This window comes from Physeter macrocephalus, chromosome 20 (genome assembly GCF_002837175.3).
Source record: "Physeter macrocephalus isolate SW-GA chromosome 20, ASM283717v5, whole genome shotgun sequence".
NCBI classification, from domain to species: Eukaryota; Metazoa; Chordata; class Mammalia; order Artiodactyla; family Physeteridae; genus Physeter; species Physeter macrocephalus.
In genome coordinates this window covers 76,859,574-76,875,750 of record NC_041233.1, presented here as the reverse complement: position 1 = coordinate 76,875,750, position 16,177 = coordinate 76,859,574, and the positions used below count along the sequence as shown (strand labels likewise).

Here is a 16,177-nt window from a genome sequence, read left to right as displayed (position 1 = left end):
AAGAAGATTAAGCAAATGTGGTAAAACGGTTAGTGCTTGGGAAATCTGGGTGAAGAGTAAAAGAAAAATTTAGATACTACTGTTGCAGCTTTTAAGTTTAAAATGATGCCAAAATAAAAGTTAAAGGGAAAAATGACAGCAATATTACAGCACTGTATTTATGTATCGTACGCTCCCTCCTGGCAAAAAGGTCCGTCAGGACTTTGTAGTCCCCCTAGTACCTAACACAGCAAGCAACAGACACTCAAAAATGTTGGAATTAATCGTATCTGCAATATAGAGATGAAATGCATCTGGAAAAATGTATAGTGAGAAAATACAAAAGCAACTTTTACAAAAATGTAAAGCAAGTAAAAGGGGCGGGGGTGGGAAGGGTTGGAACATACCTTTCCCTCTCTCCAGGGCTACAGGTAAAGGGTGGTAGTTGTGGGCACCATATTTAGATTCCCGTTCAAAAATGTAATCAGAGGATGGAGGGCCTTGGACTGTTTTTTTAGTTGCAACAGATGTAGCAGAAGCCACTGAAGAATGAACTCCACGAAGGACAGCAACAGTCTGCAAACGTGCTAGTTTGGAAAACATGATGTCCTTCAAGTAGGAATATCACCAACCTGTCCAAAGAAAAGAGAAGGCGTAGAGAATAAGAACCTTCCCAGAGCAGACAGATGTCAACTCATGAACTATGTGTTGAACATTTACCAAAGAATCAGAAAAATAAAGAGAGAACTAAGGTGATAACTGTAAATGGAAAGTAACCTTTAAAAATTGTATTTAAATTTTTAATTAAAAAACTAAAATAAAATGAAAAAACAAAAAAGAGAACTAAGACAACCTCTGTCTTTGGGGAGTTTGAAGGCCAACAAAGGGAACAAGTATATGAACACTGACATTAAACCCCAACAAGTGGGATGTATGTGCACAAAGTGCTCCGGGCTAGAAGTCTAAGCGAAAAAGCAGAAGGGCTTTTACTTTTCACGAACAACCTTCTGTACCACCTGACGGTCTCTGGGGCAGTCCAGCAAGGCTGAACAGCACAGGGCCTAAAGAGCTGAACAACCATTCAAAAGGTATTTATGCGGGGGTGTAAGGCTCTCAGCTGGATCGCAGATTAGAGCCCAGAGGCAGAGACCAAATCAGAGAAGCCGGTTGCCCAGGGGGTAGTCATGGGGGAGGCGACAGAGGGACTGAGAACTACTTTGCATATCTGCTTGGCCCTTGTGTAACGAGTGAGGAAATTAGGGAAGAACTGGGTTTCCACAAAGATAACAGGGACCATCCTAAAGCAAAAACAATAGGGGTGGGGAGGAAAAAGTGATTTCTTGGGGGATGGGAAAGGCTTTTTAAGTTTAAAGACAGAAACTACAAAAGGTAAAATCAGTTATTTAGCCACAATTATCTAAAACTTCTATAGGTCAAAATTATCATAAACAAAGGTGAAAGGTAAAAAGATGGGGAAAAAAGTTTTTTCATTTATAACAAATAGCCTTTGAAGAGCTTTTACAGTAAGTGAAACAGACCAAAAACAAAACAGAACATATGAGATGAAAATGTACAACTCCCAAGAGAAACCGTCTACTCTGCTAGGATGGCTGTTTCTATAAAATTAATCCCCAGAAAAAACTGCACCACTAAAGCAACTATTTAAATGAGAAAAAGGCAATTAGGAGCTACAGAACATCAAACTGTTGATACAAGGAGCTAAAAAGTTTAGTAATAAATCCTAAACATCACTGAGCAAGCTGACATTTATTCCAATCTATGTATATATTATTTCAGCTTCACAGCTTCTCTCATCCCACCAGCACAGCCCTCACCACAGGGCTTCACACGCTGCATAACCACTGATAGTCATGATAAGCCATGAAGTACAGACTGAGCCACAGAAGAAACTAAGAATAACAAGGAAATCGGGGAAAATACAGAGCAATCATGTTGGGGGAGGGGGGAATGTTTTTTTAAAGATACATTCAAGATGAGTGGAAAGTTGCCAAACACTAGGCATACTTAATATGTCTATACTTATTTTTCAAAAAGCCTAGCTAACTCATGTTTCAACAGAACTCTATTAATGACACGTCAGACCACGCAATATCTCCCAGCACTCAGTCTGAGCTGCCCAGTTAGCAAAACCTAATACTTGGAGTTTGGCTTGCTTCCCTTTCAACTTAGCACTACCCAGTAAATCCAGTATGTTCAGGAATCCGCTACACAAAATCCAGCAACCTGGTTTGCCAAGACTCACCAGCTAACCCTTCTTCACACAGTTCAGATGAGAATACAGATTTTTAACCCGAGATCCAGGGATGGTCTTCAGAGGGTCCAATAACTACTGAAATAAAATGCAGAATTATACGCATACGTGCATTTTTTGAAGGAGAAGGTCCCTAATTGCCACCAGATTTTAATTCAAAGAATTACGTATTAACAACAAAAAAGTTACGTAAGAATCATTACACTGGAGATAGCCGCTAGCAAAAATGCAAAAATTCTAGTTACACTACACAGAACTTCCCGAAAATACTAAGTCTAAAACATTGACTTTTAACTCTGTTTCTTGAGTAGAGACTGAGTAAGAATTAATGCTCTGTTTGACCAACTAAAAAGTCAAAACAACACATTAATTTTTGCCTTGATCAAGTTAGCAATAATACACAGAGCTATTCAGATATACTTTAAACTGACACACTTTCTGAAAAGAACTGTAACCATAATAAAAGCCTTAGAAATGTTTGTGCTCTAAGACCACTGATTTCACTCTCAAGATTCTAGCCTAAAGAAACACTCAGGAACGTAGCAAAACATTCATAAATAAAAGATGTTCAACTATATGAGAATGGCTCAACATAATCACATACATAATATATTGTCATTTAAAATCATTAGTTTTTAATGACATGGAGAGATGTTTTAGGATATGTTTAAGTGAAGAAAATAAAATCATGTCAACTCTACAAAAAATACTATACACAAGGAAGTTCACTGTGGTTATCTTTCTGCTGTTCTATATTTTCCATGTTTCCTAATGATCAAGAATTACATTTATAATCACACAACAGTGTAAATCAACTATATTCAATTTAAAAAATCATATTTATTATCAGAAAAAGTTATTAAAAATGAAACTGAATGTTTGCCTAGGTTGTCACATTAGACAAAGAGAAAGCTTAGCAACAAAGAAAACCAAAGTAGGAGAAAAGGAAAGAGTTTTGAGAAGCTTTGAGAAAACAGATTGTGAAGGTGGCCGAAACAGCTGAGCTGGGAGTAGTTAAAAGAAAGGCATAAGTCACGCCCCCTGGAAGTGCAGCCTGGATGGATTACAGCAATTAGGTCTTAACAGTCGTCTCTTTCTAGGGGGCAGGGTCAAATTCTAAAATAAAAACTATTCTCTATGATTTTGCTATCAAGGTCTACGCTCTGTGACTTCATTAGAACCTGGCAGAGAGGCACTAAAAAAAATTTTTTTAATTAAAAAAGAGAGAGGTATTTAAAAAATACTAAAAACTCTCTACACTGCATCTTCTAATTAACAAGTTGACACAATATTGTGAGTGAAAGGAACCTTTGAAATTATCTAAATTCAACATTTTCATTTTACATGTTTGCTCAGCTCATTCACAAAAGAAATAGGACAACATATCCACTTATATGCCGAGTTCAGGCAGTCTTATTAAAATATAACTACAGTGTGGACTTCCCTGGTGGCGCAATGGTTGAGAATCCGCCTGCCAATGCAGGGGACACAGGTTCGAGCCCTGGTCCAGGAGGATCCCACATGCCGCGGAGCCACTGGGCCCATGCGCCACAGCAACTGAGCCTGCGCTCTAGAGCCCGCGAGCCACAACTACCGAGCCTGCGCACCACAACTACTGAGCCTGAGCTCTAGAGCCCATGCGACACAACTGCTGAGCCCACGAGCCACAGCTACTGAAGCCCGGATGCCTGGAGCCCGTGCTCTGCAACAAGAGAAGCCACCGTAAAGAGAAGAATGCATATGGCATAGAAGAGTAGCCCCCGCTCGTCACGACTAGAGAAAGCCCGCGCACAGCAACAAAGACCCAACACAGCCAGAAATAAAATAAATAAAAATAAATAAATTTAAAAACAAAACAAAACAAAACAATATATATATATATAACTACAGCTTACTAACAAAAGAGTAACATCCAAAACATTACTAATACTCGTGCTTGATTAAGGTTTTTAAGGTGAACTCTGAATATTTAATTCGAGGGGTCCTGTGGTCCGATGCATCAGATGCACTAGGGCCCTGTAGGCACATTTCTATTCAAAAACCTTCTGGGTTCAAGTTACTGTGCCTGGCACAACACAAGAAATATTAGAACAGAATTAAGGCAGGCTTAAACCAGCCAACATCAACAACTTCCCCTTCCAGAAAGGCCTGGAAAACCAGGAAAGGAGAGCGTAAGCTCCTCAGCGTTTGGAGACTAGGATGTAAAAGGGCTTCAGTAGTTGTGGCACACGGGCTCAGTAGTTGTGGCACGCAGGCTCTAGAACACAGGCTCAGTAGTTGTGGCGCACGGGCTTGGTTGCCCCACAGCACGTGGGATCCTCCCGGACCAGGGAGCGAGCGAACCCGTGTCCCCTGCATCGGCAGGCGGATTCTTTTTTTTTTTTTTTTTTTTTTTTTTTGTGGTACGCGGGCCTCTCACTGCTGTGGCCCCTCCCGTTGCGGTGCACAGGCTCCGGACGCACAGGCTCAGCGGCCGTGGCTCACGGGCCCAGCCGCTCCGCGGCATGTGGGATCCTCCCGGACCGGGGCACGAACCCGTGTCCCCTGCATCGGCAGGCGGACTCTCAACCACTGCGCCACCAGGGAAGTCCCAAACCCAGTATAACTTTGAATGGTAAAAATTCTTGAAAAGACTTTTTTTTCCTCAAAGAGGCTATATTTGTATTTCCACCCCCACTCTCTGCCTTTATTACAGTTACTTGTGGGCATATTTTATGCCCTTTCCTGAGTTCCCGGGGATGGGTGAAATCTACATTTAAAAATAGTGATGAGTGAATTTTGGAGGTGTGGGGAGGGAATGATCTAATGAAGCCAATCCTTTTTCAGCAGTAATGCTTAAGGTGTTTGCCAGTGGCGCACTTGAGCTGACTTTGCGCCAGAATATGTAAAAAAAAAAAAAAAAAAAAAAGGCCAAAAAACTTTTGTTGGCAGAACTTTCCAAAAAGGACTGCACTTTTGAATGGTTGCCTCAAGAAAGGTAAATATTTGACAAATGTAGTAAAACCAAATTTATTCCTCAAGTGGAATATTTTAAGTGGCTTTTTGATGAATTTAATGCTGGTTTTTCTTTTAGAGTGATTTAAAAAAATAGTATTTCATAAGTGTATGCTAAATTAACTCTTCAAATGCAGCGTTTTATGGAATTCTATTTTAGGTATGTTCTAGTATAGATAGGATGGATTAGATTGGCCAATAGTAGCTTGAAGAAGGACCTTGTTAATTGTATTACTGAAAACATTCAGTGTTAAAATTTTTGCTGTCAATAACAATTTGTCCTCTTCTCCAGGACCTGAGTGTGGGCCTAAGTTAAATGCACAGCCTGGAGTGAAATGACATAATGAAGTGAACTCTTGACGGAAAGATCATTCTTGTTGACGTCATGCTAGCCTCCTGTTAGAGTTAGACTCAGCTCTGTCTGTTAGAAGTGGGTGATTTAATCATCTCCCTGGATGGCCTTGCTATTTGTCACTGCCTTGACTCCCTCGCAAGTCCTAAGTCTGTTTAGGAATGACCTCGTTTATTTGACAGACAAGGAATCAGCTGCTACTGAAACCCGTGCACCTAGAGCCCATGCTCCGCAACAAGAGAAGCCACCGAAATGAGAAGCCTGCACACCACAGTGAAGAGTAGCCCCTGCTCGCCCCAACTAGAGAAAGCTCGCGTGCAGCAACAAAGACCCAATGCAGCCAAAAATAAATAACTTTTTTTTTTTAAGTTATACTGGGTTTTGGGGGGAGCAGATTCAAAACTTATCTTGAACACCATGGAAAAACTGCAAACCCAAAACAGTAAGCTTTATTATTTAAATCTTGTCCTTATTAAAAGATTTTACTTTCCTACTTGGATCTTTTTCATAGTCAGGAACTAGATTCTCTGAAGACGGTACCAGGATATTTTAATGAAAGAAGTCTATTGTTTCTTTCAGATGAGTAAGATGAAGAATTTGGATTACATACCTAAAGAACAGCTCCAAATTCAAATTGAAAGAACTAGTTTACCTACAGAAACTCTTACACTTAGAAATCCGAAGATTTAGAATTGAGAACCTGGAGTTTAGTAATTTCTTAAAGCCACTTTATTCCAAAGTCACTCCTCCGTCTTTTCCGCCTTAATTTATCACCTTATCAAAGGGGCAAAACTGAACACCAAGAAGGTAAGAGATACAGTGACAAAGGGAGGAGGCTGTGGGTCACCGAGCACAAGCGTCCCAATGAAATCAACCAGAATTTACTCATGCTCAGCACTGCTGGCAAAGAAACTCGAGGAAGTCTTCGTGCTGCAAGCACTGTTGACCCCAATCCCCTGACACCATGTAATTAAACCTGCACGTTACTGTAAGGTAAGGCTCTACTTCTGACTTTTTCATTTGGACAAAGACTGGAAGGGAAAAGAAGATAGGTTGGGGGAGGGGAGAGATGGGCAGATAGGCTGCAGGGCCAAGGAGCTGCCCGGAAGGACTCTGACCCAGTCTCGATAGTCGGCGCCGCCCCCGGAGGCAAAAATTCACCGTTTACTGAGCAGTCCCGCGTGTCCAGAATGCGCTCTCCTGGCCGACGTCAGGAACCCAGTGTGCTCGCGGGGCCCACAGCCCCGGTCCCACGCGCCGGCGCCCTAAAGGCTTCCTCCCCGGAAACCCGGAGGCGCCCGAGAGGCTCAGGGTCGAGGCGCAGAGACCCCGGGGCCCCTGGGGCCGCGGCACGGGTTCGTGGACTGCGGGCCGGGAGGGCAGAGCGCCCGCCCCCATGGGCCGCGCGCCGAGGGGCCGGCCCGGCTCCGCCCGCTCGGGCAGGCGGAGGTGCCACATCCACAGCCTCTCTCTTCCTGCCTCCCTCGCCCTATGCTCCCGGCATAAGCCGCGCCCCTGCCCGCCCGGACTGCGTGCAGGCCGGCTGCTCTCCGACCCCCGGTACCCCGGTGCCCACCGCCGGCAGCGCAAACCCGCTGCGGAGGCGGAGTCTGCCTGCCGGTCAAGGCCCAGCACGCCCCCTCAGCCGGCTCCCTCCGAACCCGGGACCGGAGCCGCCCACGCCAGCCCCCCGACCCGCCGCGGCCCGGGGCGCCGGGGACCCACCCGAGCCCCGGCCCCGCGGCGCCTGCGCGGATACCTGGCGGCGCCTCGGAGACCAGCCCGGTACACGCGGCGTCAACTGAGCAACTGCGGCAACGGCGACGCGTCACAGACCTTAAGATGAGGCTTCTGCTCCGCCCCAGGGACGCCCTCGCTTCCCATTGGCTGGCGGCGGAAGACTGAGCACCAATCGCCGTGGGCCCGCCCTCCGCCCAGCTGCTGCGCATCCCAGACTCCGACTGGGGCGGCAGGTTCGACCCCCTCCGCGCCTTCAGGGCCGAGCTGTTCCGGGCCGCCATCGGCTCACTGCGTTCGGGCGCCTGCCTAGCCAGTGCTTTTCCCTCGGTCTCTCACTGCCCTCCCTTTGTTGGCGGGAAAACAGGGTCCGAAGGGATGAAACGTTGGTTGGGCCCCGCCTCGCGCGGCTGGACGGCAGGCTGGACTTCCAGCCCTGCGTTCCCCGGCCGCGCTCCCAGGCCTTTGCCTCGCAGAGCCTTACGTGTGTGCGGCGCCAGCCCATCCCGCCCCAGGCGAAGTCGCGCCCACCATGTCCTTGAACCCTGGTGTGCTGTAGTGCTGTTGCGCTTCTGAACCCATCTGCGTAAGTCATCACTGCAGTGGAAAACACACTGTCCACCTCCTCGTGGTTGCTGGCAGATACTGAAATGATGGCAACACACTGTAAGTTTGTCTGCGGCGCCCTCCACAACCCGTTAGAAACGCAGAACTGAGAATGGATAGGCCAGGATAACCTCATTTTAGAATCATGAGGGAGGGCATCTCTGGCGGCACAGTGGTTAAGAATTCGCCTGCCAATGCAAGGGACGTGGGTCCGAACCCTGGTCAGGAAAGATCCCGCCTACCTCGGAACAACTAAGCCCACATGCCACAACTACTGAGCCTGTGCTCAAGAGCCCGTGCTCCTCAGCAAGAGAAGCCACAGCAATGAGAAGTCCGTGGGCACCGCAACGAATAGGAGCCCCTGCTTGCCTGAAGACCCAATGCAGCCAAAAATAAATAAATTTATTTTTTTTTTAAAGAATCACAAGGGACCTGGACACCGTGAAGTCTACAACATTTTTTAAATTTTTTTAACTTTATTTATTTTAAATTTATTTTTATTTATTTATCTATTTATTTTTGGCTGTATTGGGTCTTCGCTGCTGCTCGTGGGCTTTCTCTAGTTGCAGCGAGCGCACAGGCTTCTCACTGCGGTGGCTTCTCTTGCGGAGCACAGGCTCTAAGCGCGCGGGCTTCGGTAGCTGTGACACGCGGGCTCAGAAGTTGTGGCTTGCGGGCTCTAGAGTGCAGACTCAGTAGTTGTGGCACATGGGCTGAGTTGCTCCGCGGCATGTGGGATCTTCCCGGACCAGGGCTCGAACCCGTGTCCCATGCATTGGCAGGCGGATTCTTAACCACTGCGCCACCAGGGAAGCCCCAGTCTACAGCATTTTTGTTAAATATTGGAAACAGAGCTGGGAGTGAGAAAACGACTTAGCCAGGGTTATCCCACAGGTGAGGGGCAGCCCAGTCCTGTGTGCCACCCCCCTTCTCTGAGGGTGATCACAGACAGCTGCGGGGACAGGACTGCACATCAGCGCCGTGTTCCATTAGACCACCCTGATCAGTCAGGGTCCCAACTGGAAACAGGTGGCACACTCCAAAATGGAAAATTGAGGTGTATTTGTTACAGGAATTATTTGAGTGTAAACCACAAGAGGTAGTAACCTGGGGCTAGTGCACCAGGGAAGACCATTGTCAACCCTAGGTTTAAAGGGAGCTGTTTCAAGAACCCAAAGACAAAAAGAAAGGAGAGGCCACCTGCCTGGGCAATGGTCATCAGTGACCTCCAGGAACGGGAGCTGGGGTGAGGAAGATCCTGACCTCCCATCTCCTGCCAGGGTTCTCTATGGACTGAGCCCATTAGGAAGCCAGAGACCTAAGGAGCCCTATGAGGGCAGTCCCTGCAGGGCAGCCTCCTGGGACGCAGGCAGGGTAGGGAAGGGTGGGGAGTAGATGGGGTAGGAGGACAAATGGAACTCATTCAACACAGAGAACCAGCTAAGATAAGCCTTAGCCAAGTAGAAAGGAAAGTCAAAGCTATATGGTAAGGGCTGGAAAATGTGTGGGCACAAGGCCAAGCTGTAAACATCAGAGCCCATTTCTACAGATGTCTAGAGCAACACACCAAAAGGGATTCAGTCCTCTGTGGCTCCATCTGCCTTAGGCCAAGTTCAGTTATTCTGATTGTTATGGCCATGCCCTCTCTAGAGCTCACTGAGAGTAGGACTTAGCCTTTTAGTTTTTTGATGTGCCTCCATAACCCTGAATACAATGTGATTAATTTCTTGGAAGTTAGGGCCTTGTGCTCACAGGATCAGAGAGGAATTGTTTCTCCATGGTCCTGCCTTACACATCTGGGCAGGTGTGTCAAGCCAAGCGCAGCTCTTGGAACACTTACAGAGAGCCCAGGAATCCCCAGTTTGGCCTTGGCAAGTAGGAACAGGTGCTTCTGAATTCATGAAGGGGACATGACACCCAAGATCTGAGTAACATCAAAATGTGTTGCAATGCCTTTTGGACTTACAGATAACGTGCTCTTTAACTAAAACCTTTTCATAGACCAGAAACTACTGAGAATGTCTGGGTTTTATCTCTTCTCTCTTATCAGAAAAACGGACGTACAGAGCGCATGAAATACTTTATGGTTTTTCTAGCTGGTTGAAAAATAACTAGCAGTTGTTTTTCAGCTTAATGTGCCCTTGGAGACCTAGACTTGAAAGCAGCTTGTTTTCAAACAAGAAACAGAGCTGCTCTGTTTGTATGCATTTTATTTATAGTCCAGAAACACGTAAGGACAGAGCATACATTACAAAGATTTTTGAGCCTCTAAAACTACTTATAGATTCAAGTTATTAACTATATGGGAACAATAAAACTGAATGATATAAAGACTGACCCCCATCACAGATATCCAGCACCTAAATTAATTTATTTAGTTCATTCAACAAATGTTCCTTGAGTGCCTACGTGCCTGACCCTGCAAGGGGTTTCACATCAGGCAAGAGTATGTGGGTCTCTTTAGTAGGAGGGAGAAGTTCAGGAAATGCTCCTTCAACAGGTGTGAACTGAAGTCTTGCAACTTTGACCATCTGAAAAACTGCAACTACACAAAAAAGGAAAGAATTCATTTTCTTATACAGGCAACTCTCAATTATTCAGTGACCAGAAAAGCAATTTAAGGATTATGCCAGCCTCTTGCTTTCCATCACTTCCTCTATTGCCCAGGTTGTTTTTACTTGTCATCAGCATAGCCTACGTGTCGGTGGACTTGAAATGATTAAAAAGGAAAATCCACACTGACCGTCAAGGAGAAAGTCTTATGATGAGACTCAGAAGATGTTTGGTGATTTTTACCCAGTAGAAGAAACATTTTTCCCCAGATTATATTCACCCTAAAAGATGTCTTCCAACAGAAGACTTGGCAATATACATAGCTCATGCCTCCTGCTGTTGCTGCACTGAGCCAAGGCAGGCATTTAAATCTGGAGGAGAGGGACTTCCCTGGCGGTCCAATGGTTAAGACTTCCCCTTCCAATGCAGAGGGTGCGGGTTCGATTCCTGGTCAGGGAGCTAAGATCCCACGTGCCTCACAGCCAAAAAACCAAAACATAAAACAGAAGCAATATTGTAACAAATTCAATAAAGACTTTCAAAATGGTCCACACACACACAAAAAAAAAAATCTTAAAAAAAAAAATTCTGGAGGAGAGTAAACCTCCTTACCTCCAGAATGGCAGGGATCTGGCAGGAGCAAGGTAAGCAAAATAGTGAGGAAAGTTAAAGAAGGATATACCTGGTAAATGTTCTGAACTTAAATCTGAACTGGGGACAATAGGCAGAGATTCAGAAATTGTGCAGTTAAAATACTGGTTCTGCTACGAGGATATGCCTGCTAGGGGTGCTTATTTTCTCTCGTCCGTAGCTGAATTCCACCTAAGACCTCCAGCTGCAGTTTCTATCTATCCCCTCATGATAACTTCCCCGAGTCCCCAGGTCAAAAGAGTCCCCCCCTCACCCTCAGCACTGCCTGTCCACCTGTCACAGAGCTGCCTGCAGTCATTGTTTAACTACTGTATATTTGTAGCTCTGTCTATGTCTTATCTTCCCACCCAGACTATAAATTCTTTTTTTTTTTTTTTTTTTTTTGTGGCCATGCCACGTGGCATGCAGGATCTTAGTTCCCCAACCAGGGATCCAACCCATGGCCCCTGCAATGGAAGCATGGAGTCTAACCACTGGGCCACTGGGAATCCCCAGACTATAAATTCTTGAAGGTAGAGCATGTCTTGCAGGACTTTTAGAGCCTTCCAGAACCCATCTCCATGTTGCTTTTAGTAGGAATTTTTATTCTACACTTGCCCCAACTCATCTTTATTCCCCTGGGCAGGAATTAGAGGCAGAGTAGAGGCAGGCCTACGATCCTGAGATTCTAAAAGCCTAGATGGCAAAGCCCTTCCCACTCTTAGAATAATAACAGCCATTCAAAACCCCAGAAGCTTGGATTGAAAGAAGGATACTTCAAACCATTATTGTCCATTAACACCTTGCTACTTGTCCAAGACTTTCAAAATGGTCCACACACATACAAAAAAAAATCTTAAAAAAAAAAAATCTGGAGGAGAGTAAACCTCCTCCAAGCCACAACTACTGTCCAAGCGCTGAAGGATTGTCACCTGGGCCTGATAAGTTTATAAAGTTATGTGCTAGAGAAAAGGGGATGGACCAAGTCTTAGCACGAGGCATGGGATCGGGAACAGAGCTGAGTCCAGAAGGGGAGGCTCTGAGAGGATATTTGGGGTTAGTGACTGCAGATGGAGAATACTGCATGCCTGGGAGCCTGAGCAGGGAAAGAGAACAGAAAATACCAGAAGAGGGATTTGGGTGAACCAAGCCAACTCGGTGAAGGCTATTTAAATCAACTCAGTAGCAAATATTTTAAAAGAGACTCAATTCACGGAGCTAAAAAGTCAGCTAATTATCAATACTGAGACATAATAAGTAAGTTATTTTGAAGATACGAATTAGAGATATAAGTGCAAAATAGAGCTGAAGAGTTTTTTTTTAATAAATGTATTTATTTATTTTTGGCTGCGTTGGGTCTTGGTTGCTGCACACAGGCTTCCTCTGGTTGCGGCGAGCGGGGGCTGCTCTTCATTGCGGTGCGCGGGCTTCTCATTGTGGTGGCTTCTCTTGCTGCGGAGCGCGGGCTCTAGGTGCGCGGGCTTCAGTAGTTGTGGCTCGCAGGCTCTGTAGTTGTGGCTCGCGGGATCTAGAGCGCAGGCTCAGTAGTTGTGGCGCACGGGCTTAGTTGCTCCATGGCATATGAGATCTTCCCGGACCGGGGCTCGAAGGCATATTCACTGCATTGGCAGGCGGATTCTTAACCACTGCGCCACCAGGGAAGCCCAGAGCAGAAGACTCATAGAGATCTAATCTAGCACTTTTAAGGACAGAGAAATCCAAGATTCCAAGGTAAAGGGCCCCAGCCACTTGCGACATAGGTGATGGGACAGCCAAGAAGCCAAGTGTTCACCCCATCATGTGTTGTGTTTGACACTTAATCAGAAGTAAGAATTTTAACTAAGAATAAAAAAAGTTAGGGCTTCCCTGGTGGCGCAGTGGTTAAGAATCCGCCTGCCAATTCAGGGGACACAAGTTCGAGCCCTGGTCCGGAAAGATCCCATATGCCACGGAGCAACTAAGCCCGTGAGCCACAACTACTGAGGCCGTGTGCTGCACCTACTAAAGCCCATTGTGCTCCGCAACGGGAGAGGCCGCAGCAGAGGAAGGCCCGCATACCACACACAAAAAAAAAAAGAATAAAAAAAGTTAAAGTAAAAATTTTTGACAAAAAATTAAGTAGTGAATTAGCAGCAGCGTTTATTTGGAAAATACATTGCTCATTAATTAAAAAATAAAATAGTAGAAACCTCAAGTATTAGTTAAACATTTACATCCTTATCTATTCAGATACTAAGAAGTTCAGTGTATTTTGCAATTTTTCTTTTTTATTGATTCCATGGAGGCCAGCTAAGTGTGAGCTTTGATAACTTTTATTACTTTTCTTTTGAGAACTTTAATTTTGACTCTTTTTAGTTGGACTATAGAAAACATCAACAATGGGACTTCCCTGGTGATCCAGTGGTTAAGACTTCATGCTCCCAATGCAAGGGGCCTGGGTTCAATCCCTGGTCCGGGAACTAGATCCCTCATGCCACAAGAATATTTTTTATTTTATTTATTTATTTTTTTAAATTTAATTTTATTTATTTTTTATACAGCAGGTCCTTATTAGTCATCAATTTTATACACATCAGCGGATACATGTCAATCCCAATCTCCCAATTCATCACACCACCACCACCCCCGCCGCTTTCCCCCCTTGGTGTCCATATGTTTGTTCTCTACATCTGTGTCTCTATTTCTGCCCTGCAAACCGGTTCATCTGTACCATTTTTCTAGGTTCCACATATATGCGTTAATATACAATATTTGTTTTTCTCTTTCTGACTTACTTCATTCTGTATGACAGTCTCTAGATCCATCCACATCTCTACAAATGACCCAGTTTTGTTCCTTTTTATGGCTGAGTAATATTCCATTGTATATATGTACCACATCTATTTTTTAAAAAAAGAAAGAAAGCAACAACAATGACCCCCACCCCTGCAGAAAACCTGATGTATTAATTGGAAATAATTCAAACTTTTCTCCTAACATTGTTGACGTAAATAAATGTAATTTTAAGATTTTTTAAATTTCAAAGTTAAATGTTATTAAATAAATATATGAGAATATATTATAAAATCATTTCATCTTTGTTGAAGACACTTTGATTTGCTCTGAATTCTGCCAAGAGTTGTTCACATATTGGAAAGTCAAATCACAGACAGAAATGCCAGTCTGGTATTTGAGTTACCAGTATGCTTTGTGTTTGTGGCTGTCACATCCTTAATAGTGGTACATGGTCCTTCCCTTTTCTTTTGACCTGGATTCTCCTCCAAAAGGACTGCAGTGATAAAGATGAATTAAGTCTTTAAATTAGGGATGAGAGATTATATTTTGCCCTGACACCTCACGTTTGACTTAGTTCATTGACTGAACAAATTACTTTTGTTTTCTGATATCTGTATTAATTTAAAAATAGATTAAAGCACCAGAAGATGTCTACGACCTTGGTCTCCCCATTTGTAATTTAATTTGAACTATTTATGTAGTGCCTCCTAATTCACAAAACACTGTGCAGAGTTCTGAGAGAGTCAAGGGAGTCAATAAAATGTAGCCCCTGACTCAGGCGGTGTGAGTCTGACTGTGATCAGTGTTCTAATGAACTTGTTAGAGCACCTATAGCATCCAGACCATATAGTGGCTAAGATGCAGGCGTTGGAATCGGACGACCCAGAAGTCAATCCTAACTCCACTGATCCTTACCTGGGTAACCTGAGACCCTGTGGCTCACTTACTCATCTTGTAAAATGGGTTATCTAGAGGATCACCGATAGATGTGGCACTCTAAAACATCCAGCCACTTCTAAGCCACATGGCAGCTCAGTGTCTCGTAGCATTATTATTTTTATTTACAATGAGGAGTAAAGGTTCTTTTCCAAGTCATCGTGATCATCTGGCCTTGAATCTTCCCTCTTCTACAGATTCCTATTGAAATCTAAGTAAATCATATATTACACTTAGAAGGCTAGATAAGTGTTGATTGAAAATGCAGGAATATTTTATCACTGGGATCTACTGAAATAAATTTTACTTGGAAAAGGCAACTTTTTTTTTACTGCTACCTGTTGCCATTCTGGCGCTATGCCTCTCCCTGGAGTTTGGGAAGCCCTGTTGGGCTGGATTACACGTGATGCACTTCACTCTGAACTGGCCTTCTTCTGGTCGATAAACAAGCTTTGGTAACACCTTCCCACGTGTGTTAATTTTCTAAAAGAACGCTTGAGATAAATCCAGGATAGTAGGTAGCCCAGTGCCCCACTGGGCAGATGGTCGAAAGAGAGTTGCCATTCTCCCTTTAATATCCAAAGATTGATACTAGAAGGAACTTTGGAAACATCTATTACAAGTATCTGTAGAACTACTTTCCTCTCTGACATTTTCTCCCCCAAGCAACTTCTTTTTGTTTTGTAAATAGTTAATACATTTACTTCATTTACAAATCAAAACAAATTAAAAAGTACACACTGAGAAGACTTCTTCCTACCCCAAGCCCATCTAGCTTTTGTCGCCACCAAGGGCAGCCCTTCACCTTAGCATCTTGTTTATCTTTCCAATGATTCTTCATGCAAGAGAAGTAAATATAAAAACATGGGACTTCCCTGGTGGTCCAGTGGTTAAGAATCCGCCTTCCAATGCAGGGGACACAGGTTTGATCTAAGAACCCACATGCCAAGGGGGAACTAAGACCCGCAACTAAGACCCGACACAGCCAAATAAATATTTTAAAAAATAAAAATAAAATAAAAACATGTCATTATTTCCTCTACTTTATAACACCTGAGACAGCAGGTTGTATGTACTCTTTGTACCTTGCCTCTTAATATGCCCTGGAGCTCTCTCTGTGTCAATATGGAGAGGTCACCCTCATTCTTTTGTTTATAGCTGCATTAATAGCCCCATATTACTGGACACTTGGATTATTTCCAATCTTTTGCTATTGCAAACAATGTCACAATAGAGAACCTTATCTCTGACATTTCGTGACTTTATCTGTAAGATAAAGTCCTAGGAGTGAGATTGCTGGGTCAGAGGACTGGCCTACATTTCCAGTTTCAAGGCTAAGACTT

The 16,177-nt window shown here is 44.2% G+C and overlaps 1 long non-coding RNA gene across 1 annotated transcript; it reads right to left on the bottom strand.

The window, feature by feature from the left end:
* Positions 1 to 597: 597 nt before the first annotated feature.
* On the bottom strand, positions 598 to 7,444 carry LOC114484576 (uncharacterized). The gene is made up of 3 exons (XR_008616231.1): positions 7,357 to 7,444; positions 2,243 to 2,329; positions 598 to 611 (listed from the first exon to the last, which is right to left on the bottom strand). It is a non-coding gene; the product is annotated as an uncharacterized lncRNA (long non-coding RNA).
* Positions 7,445 to 16,177: the final 8,733 nt, after the last annotated feature.